The 8,297-nt window shown below is 36.4% G+C and overlaps 1 long non-coding RNA gene across 1 annotated transcript in view; it reads right to left on the bottom strand.

Moving 5' to 3' along the window:
- Positions 1-3,755: 3,755 nt before the first annotated feature.
- The window catches only part of LOC136012265 (uncharacterized), a 62,283-nt gene continuing 57,741 nt past the window's right edge, over positions 3,756-8,297 (bottom strand). The window contains exons 3-6 of the long non-coding RNA XR_010611648.1: positions 5,541-8,246; positions 4,810-4,883; positions 4,654-4,725; positions 3,756-4,569 (exon numbers count right to left, since the gene is read on the bottom strand). This is a non-coding gene — a long non-coding RNA (uncharacterized LOC136012265). The remainder of the gene's footprint in view (positions 4,570-4,653; positions 4,726-4,809; positions 4,884-5,540; positions 8,247-8,297) is intronic.

The raw sequence follows: 8,297 nt of genomic DNA, 5'->3' as shown, positions 1-8,297 counted from the left end.
TTGAAGATGTTTTGTAGGCCACACCTGGCTGCTGTCTTCAAAGTAGTGGTTTTATTTTTTTCCTGTTGTCTTCTAAAGTTATATCCTGAATGTCTGTCTGAAAGTTCTTTTAGTTTTTGTATTCATCTAGCAGTTTGTGGCCTCCCACTGTGGTACAGTGGATGGAGTAGTTTCATCATGTCTATCAGTGTGATACCCAGAAGCACATTGATACTAACAATTAATTGAATGACATTTAATTGTAAATCTATTGTCATGAACTCTAGGCTTATCATGGCTTGTTATTTTGAGACAAACACAACAATTAGCATGGGGTGTACTTTATGATAATTAAGAATGTTCCACACATCAGATGGTGGTGGTGACTTTTGAGGGAAGCCACCTGGGCTCAGCTCTCACTAGCTAAAAAGCTTAATAACATGGTTATTAACTGGCCATTACCTATTGGGTGATATTTTAGGTTAGATAACTAGTATGTATTGTAGTGGAAGTTTCACTTTGTACTCAAATTGAGCTATTTTAATGGCCAGATGAACATTTTGCAGCTGTCTTGCCTCTTTGCCTCACCTGGTATCTGAACAGGGTTTTTTTATGAAGGTAAAGGTAAAATACTGAGCTTATAAATACACTTTGGATGCAGATATCAGGAGGGGGTAGTTAAACATTATGCTTACAATAGCAATAGTAAATCTAATATATTTCTTATTGAACAGGAGTTAAATTTTGTAGTTGCATTCCAGAAACTGTTTTTCTTAAATTGTATGGCAATATCTGCAATATCTCCCAATAGTGACAAATTGCAAATGTGTTAATGGTTCTCTTATGGCTATGCACCCTGAAGATATTCAAAACCCATTCCTTCTACTACATGCTGCCACGGTTTCTATGTTTCAAAACCCTAGTGAATATTTTTTGGGGAAAGGAGGAGCTGTATTTTGAAAAACAAATCTTAGTTCAAAAAATTACAAATGCTTCATTTCAAGGGGATGAAATAATCTGCTGCAAACTAGGAAAGAACTTCTGGAGGTTTATGTATCTGTGGAATAATGTTAGATAAATTTAAGCATATTAACTGTGTGGTACCATTGTAAATGCTTTTTTATCTGAAAAGGACCAGTGATTGCTTGTAAAAAAGGAGACATCAGACTAGTTCAGCTAGCCTTGGCTGGGCAGTTCGGAATGTGGTCTGTGTTTCTGGCACTTGCACTTAAGGAAGATGTATAGGAAGACTAGTAAAAGTCAGGAGATGCTAAGGAAAGGTTGCACAAACCTAAATAAAGGGCAAGATATAAAAAATAATCTGGAGTGGGTGTCAGCATGCCAGTGCTTAAAATAAAAATTCATTTTCATCATAATTCTTTCAAGTAACAAATGTATACGTCGAAAGAAAAGAAAAAGGGGGTGGTCAGCAAGAGAAACATGATGTTCGCATTAGGAAAAAGTCAAGATTATAGGATCCTTTCTTTTTCCCAGAAGACACATGATTATAGTTCAAGATCATCTAGAAACTGTCTCCAGTTCAATTATAGACTACTACTATATTTGACTCTTTAACTTGCTGTATGTCACTTCACCATCTGTAAAGCAAGAAATGTTAGTGTGGTGGTGTTAGGCTGCGCCAGAAAGTGAATCTAGTGTGTTCATTCTACCATGGTCCTGAATAGCAGACTATTTCTATCCCAGGAATTCTTTAACTTGTAGTTTTAGAGGTGTAATCAAGTGTCTTTCTGTACTTGCTAAGCAGGAGTTATAGACTTGATATAGAAACTGAGTTGGATGTTTTGACCCATCTTACGCCAGAAGTCAGGCAAGAGCAAGAAAAGAACATTTAGAGATAAATAAAACCCCAGTAACTCCAAACCCGATAGCAAGGCCTTAGTACTACATCTGCTGTCTTCAAGCACAGTACTGTATGCAAAGGGGAGCAGCAACTGATCTACTGTGTATAGAAAGTATATTTCTTTTCCCCTGCTGCTGCAAAGCTAGTGCTCCTATTATGTCAAGGTCCGTTGCATTTACTGCAACTTTGATAGGCTTGACCTAAAAATACTGCCGTGAGTGCATCATTTACAGTGACACTGAGGAGCAATTTTCTAGAATGTCCCTAAGGCCTGTGGGCATTGCACTGGGTACATATGTATTGTATTAACAAAAACACATGAAAATTACTGTGAAACCTTTCTACAGTATTTTACAGCTATCATTACCAAATTGGGATTGTTCTTTGGCTTTACAGCATAAGCAAAGATGTGTGTGAACCAGCATCTCTGGTGGGGTTTGGAATAATGGTATTGTTTTGCAGTGAACATTCTGTAAATTACTAGTCTGTAGAAGTTGGCTTTTAGTATTATATGAAATTATATATCCATACATTAAGACATTTTTCTATCTCTATATGAAAACAATGTCATGAAAATTATTGGTAAAACTCACCCTAGGCATCACTAGAAGAGATCACTGTTGTGGAGTCTGTTCTTCAGAAGCCAGTAAAAAATTGCAGTCCAGGTGAAAATATCTGTTTTATATTTCAAATGGGTGTCAACTAATTATCTGTGCCCAGGTCAATGCTGGCTAAGGTTTCTGCACCCTGTTCTAGTACGGTTGGTGTTGTTACTGTTTGATTATCAATATGAAAATTGAGAGAAATTAGAGAAAACCATGTATTTTGGGGAAAAAGACTGTTTTAGAAAAGGGTGTAACTTTCTTTTTCCTGCACTGGAATCTGTCCCTCCCGATGATAATTGTTCAGACATTGTCAGCATAGAAAACATATAGAGAGAAACGAGTCATGCTATAGGACACTTGCTCTTTCCAGTGCTGCCAAATTCCAGAATCTTCTATTTTCATAAGATTTTCTTTGTTAAAAATACATATACAATTATAAATATATGGCAGAAACAAGACCTGATTTTTAGGTTCCAATAAGAAAACTTGACAGAGACTGTTGCAAGAGCAGCTTAATTTGAAAGTTTTTCCTTCTAGATAGAGTATATACCTTTAAGTCCTGCTTTTAATATGATCTTCATCTGCAATACATAAATTGGTAGTAATTCAAATTCACATTTTTGAGGAAAGGGTAAACTTACTGGCTTACCTCTGAACAGTGTGGCTGAGACACTATGTGTATATATACATCCATAGCAACCCTTCCTTTTAATACTTCACTGCCTCTGATCATAATAATATTCAGTGAGCAATAGACCTTGTGGGTTCTTCTCTAGTAAATATTACAACAACAAAATATAAGCTTCCCAAATATCAATTTTAAATAATGCCTAAATAATTCCAGGAGATAATTTGTTAGTGTGATTTTGTTTTTGAGGAACTGATTATTCTTTTTATTCCTATAAACATCAGTCTCTCATATGATTGAGGACTGATCTCTTTCATGACTGCAGTATACTTTAATAACTTAAGTAGTCTGACACAAAGTTCCTGTATCCTGTTCAGTTGCTATATTGTGACACATGGATAAATCAAGCAAATACAGTACACAAGACAACTGCTTAACTGATGTGCTGAGTAAGCTTTGTAAATCATCAGACTTAAATATTGTTAATGGACCCCACATTATGACAATATGAATGATGTACGATTACCTGACTTTTGAAAACAATTCTTGCTTTGCAATATTTGAACTGAATCAAGTCTAAAGACTGAACTTACCTTGCATAACTGTGTGATGTAAGAAAGTAGACTGGTCCTTCTGTGTGTCTGACCAGGGTAACAAAGTGTTGTAAGGAAATAAGGACAGATTTCGAGCTTTATTTACACTTTTATTTTCTTATTACTATTAGCAATACTGAGTGTGACATAGGTATCAAAAGTTTACAGTGATTTTACATTTTAACTACTCTTTCATTATTATTTCTGGATATACATTTCTGTCATCTTTCAGATCCTTAAACGCTATTAGACAGCAAATATTATTACACTTGCCTTTTTTAAGTGCTGAAAATCAGTTTCACATAAAATTAATACTTCATTTCATGTAACATTCTATATGCATCTTTGAAGTCAGGCTCTCATTTGTATTTGTCCTGACAAGCATAGAAGGAACTTCTGAACTATTCCACAATGCTTAGTTAAAACATTTAAATATTATATCCTCTTGTGCTCAGGGATGTCAGGAGTAGATACACACAAAGCTCCCTGTATTGTTATTTATTTCCATGTACATAGTGAATAACAGTTTTTATGGTTTAAATATTGAGGACAATATTCCAGAAAAAAACAGGTTTTCCTTTCTAGTCAGCTAAGTTAAATTTAAAAACAAACAAACAAGCAAGCAAAAGGTGGATATCCCAACTACCATTTTTTTTTTTTTTTTAACCAGGAAAATGTAGCCTATGAGTATTTGGTTCTCACTACTGCTTTCAGAGCTGATGTTCCTCTCATCGGCAACTGCAAAATGTGGGGCCACAGTTGCATTCATTGTTCAGTGAGCTTGTCCACATAGTTAAACCCACCGACAGCAATGAATGTTGATTGTGACCTTTTTTGTAAAGCTTGGCAGAGTAGGGGAGAAACATCATGTGGTGGTTAGGTTGCTATCTTCGATGTTAAGGCCTGAAAGCATGAAGTAAGGAGGAGGATGGTTAGCTGGAGGGTACAATCAACGGTCGATGGTTTTCACTTTAATTCCAAACTCACCGACAGCGTTGAATGTTCACTGAAGCAACCACTACAACAGAACTCCATTGACTTGACAGCATCCTCAAATGTCTGAAAGGAGGGTGGGGGGAAATCGAAATTCACACAATGATTTTAGTTAATCAGATGATGCAACTTCACTCATTTTTCTCTTACCGACACCAGCAACCTTCTCTGTCCATCCTGTTTGAGCCTCTGTGAAAGGAGCTGACAGTTTTCCAAACTTCTTGCTATGAAAAGAAAACATACTTCATCACTTATTCAGTTTTCAACAATGTATGTTAGGATTCGGGCACAAGTGGATTAATGCTGTCGTTGCATGAAGCTGAACTTCATAGCAAACCGAAACACAAGATCCTGTACATAAACAGGGCTGGCTAAGAGTTTTATGAATTAGTGTTGCCAATTATAGATTAGCAACTGAGTAAAATTTCTTCTGCTGACATGTTCAATCGGGTTTAAACTTGCTTAAGATTGATAAAAACTACATTTTCCTTTTAAGAAGTTATAATTTCTCAATGAATGTCTTGGACAGAAGGCCCTTTTTCCTTACGAATTTATACCTGAAGAACTTCTTATGAGAGTTTTCAGGAGGGAAAAAGGCAAATGAACATCAAGGCTTGATAGCTTTAATTTTCTTTACACACATTTTGTAGGTGGCAGCATGCTGTATATATATCCAGAACTTAATCACTGCACAGACAAGTGCTTATCCCAAAATGTTTCCACAATTGTACAACAATTTTTTCCAGTTTTCTGAGTTTTCAAACTCCATTGTTCTAATTCTTAAAGTAAAGAAGTAATACATAGTGTTGCAGTTTTCCCATTATAGGGGAAGCGTTTTGGAAGCTCAACTAAAAGGCAAAACATGGTAATGGGAACTTTACCTCATTTACGTTTGGGAGCAGAGTTCTGCAGAAGGTGGTCTCGCAGCTCAGCTGGGCAGACTTCTGTTTTTTGCTAGGTCCACTCTTAGCTTTCTGCACTGAAATTATGCAACTAATGCATTGGTTTATGTGAATTGTTAGTTTACCTTTGGTAAAAGATGTCTTGTACTCTCTTCCATTTCTGGTTATTTTCAAAATCTTTATAAATGTCAGGTATTTTATTATTTTGTTTTGTACTTGGAAAAAAAACCCAAACCTAGCACCAAGAGATTGCAAGTTAGAAGTGTGCTGTTTTGTAAACACACCATGATGAGGACTGTCCTAGCTCTTTCTTTCAGCTAATTGCTTTGCTTGTAGAGGTTTTTATTACAACACTTAACTGAATTTTCTGTGAACTACCTCTAAAGGACAGAATCATTAATATATCCTGTTGTAAAACTAGACAAGAGAGGAATCAACTGATAATCTCCTTTATGGTAGATTAGATATTTTTGTTTATAAAGGCCACTTTGTTCATGACTACACCCGAATTCAAACCAAACCCTTTGTGATTGTGGTGGTATGAGTTTGTTTTTTTGGTTAGGATTAGTTTGTTTGGATTTGTTTTTTAACTTTTCTCTGATACAGCAGCATCTCTGAAGTTTGATTTATTTCAATTATTTATTTAGTTTTACTCTCCATTTACTTTTACTGGCTTTTTCACAATTTAATTCCATGGATGTTAAGAAAGGGGTGTCTTACACCAGCAAGAGTGATGAGAGAATAAGGCTCTCCAACTCAGCAGTCTTTTGTGCAACTGTTCACCTTGTTTCAAACAAATGAATAGACTTCATGGTTTAGGGTCACTCCTATTTAACATTTGCCCTACTGTAAACTTTCTTTTTTGTATGCCATTTTGTTCAGTACTCATTCCTGTGTTCTTCTACCTTGCTTTTACCTGTCACTTTGTATTTCAGTATAGGGTTTTGCCTGGCTGATACCTGGCAATTCGGATGGGGAGTAGGGGAAGGGGAGTAGTGATGCAGAACTTGAGGCAGGCTGGATTGCATCTCAGGGAATAGCTTTCACAGGTTGTTACTATTCCCTCCCCACTTCTCTATGATGGAAAAACCTCAGTATTTCCTCAGTTACCTAGCCTCTTGAAACAGGATGGAATTTGTAAGTACAAAAACACAAAAAGTATTTCTGAGCTCCAGCCTTCAGCCTGATTCCTGATGTGTGCAGGTTATGTAGGGTAAAAATGCTTTCATCTTCTCTCATCTGGTTTTCATATATATTTTTTTAATCTCTTACTGGATTTAGCTAGCTGTTACAAATGCCAGCTTTATTTTAAATTTCATTTCAGATCTGCAGGCCTAAGTGAACATTCAGATTGGATGTATGGGTTGTTTTTTTTTATTTAAGGTTAGTAGGTCATAAATAAACCAAAGCACTTTCCTTGCTATGAGCAATAGGGTCATGGTGTGCATGAAATATTGCTTTAAAAAAATTGGAACCTAACGTGAATTGACAGAGGTACATGAGGAAGTAGTTCATTGTGTCGCTGTAAAGGCCATAGGGATTTGGATTGCTGGAGCTGCCTGTCTTTGGAATAGATTAGATATCTTGTCTGATGACCTGTACTTAATTTAAGTGACTGCCTTTGCCAGTCCTTCCAGAGGGCAACTGTGTGAAGTAGAGCATCTCATCTTCAGTCTTCACTCCTCTTCCTCCTTCTGATGGCCTGACCTGAATTGAAGATACGGGTGTTGTGCTGCACAGACAATTAATTCAATGCTGTATAAGCTGCATCTTTAATTGGTTAGCTTTTCCATTTTGACCTTGATATCTTGAATCATAAGTCCAATGTTCTCCTTCATTGTTCTGGTTAATACTGACAACTGTCATACAGTACACATGTTTAATGGCTGCCTTGTGTAAAACAATAATCCAAGAGTGGTTCCTGGAACTATGAAGGGGTGCTGTGCCTTGCTTATCACCCTACCTCTTCCTCTCTTCATTGCTTCTCCCTGTGCCACATAAGTGCTTGATGAAATATAAATGATAGGTATCAGACAGGCCTGGCTCACAGGCTACTTCAAACAGCTGTTTTAGTACTTTTAACAATATCACTGTTTATAAAGCTGTGAGATAGCTTAGGAACAAATATTTAGGTGAATACACAGATTTCAGGCTTGGGGATTTACTTATGACTTTAGATAGTTTCCCTCATGATGCATTAAAATATTCTATTCAGTTTGCACACTGATTAAAACAGTATATTAATGTGTTTATATGGTTATACATAAATATCAATAGTCCATGTAGCTTTCAGCATCTTTTGTTCTTTTGATATTGAGTTGTTTCTGGGTGGTAGAGGTAAGGCTTTTTAAAGGCAAATATTCATTTGTATAACAGCCAACAGAAATAATAGTATTAATACTTGTATTGCAAAGTTATCTCACGGATGCAGTTGTTGGCTACTTCCATCTCCTACTTGCCCTCTCCCACAGTCTGTCAACAGGCTTCCAGTTATACACTTGGGGACAGGAAGAAATGCAGTGCATTGATGTATTTTTAATTGTGTTGCAAAAATGAATTTCAGTGTCAGCATCTAAAAATGGTTCTAAAACACTTGGGATCAGATTCTCAGCTAGTGTAAACTGGCACTGCTCCATTGACGTCAGTGGCATCTGCCTTTACACCAGCTGGCACCTGGCTGCTCATCTGGAAAAAAAAGTAGAATGATCAGTTATGGGTTCTTATCACCTTTTCTAT

This window comes from Lathamus discolor, chromosome 3 (genome assembly GCF_037157495.1).
Source record: "Lathamus discolor isolate bLatDis1 chromosome 3, bLatDis1.hap1, whole genome shotgun sequence".
Taxonomy (NCBI): domain Eukaryota; kingdom Metazoa; phylum Chordata; class Aves; order Psittaciformes; family Psittacidae; genus Lathamus; species Lathamus discolor.
Note: the sequence above shows the minus strand (reverse complement) of the source record. Positions and strands in the feature narration are given on the sequence as shown.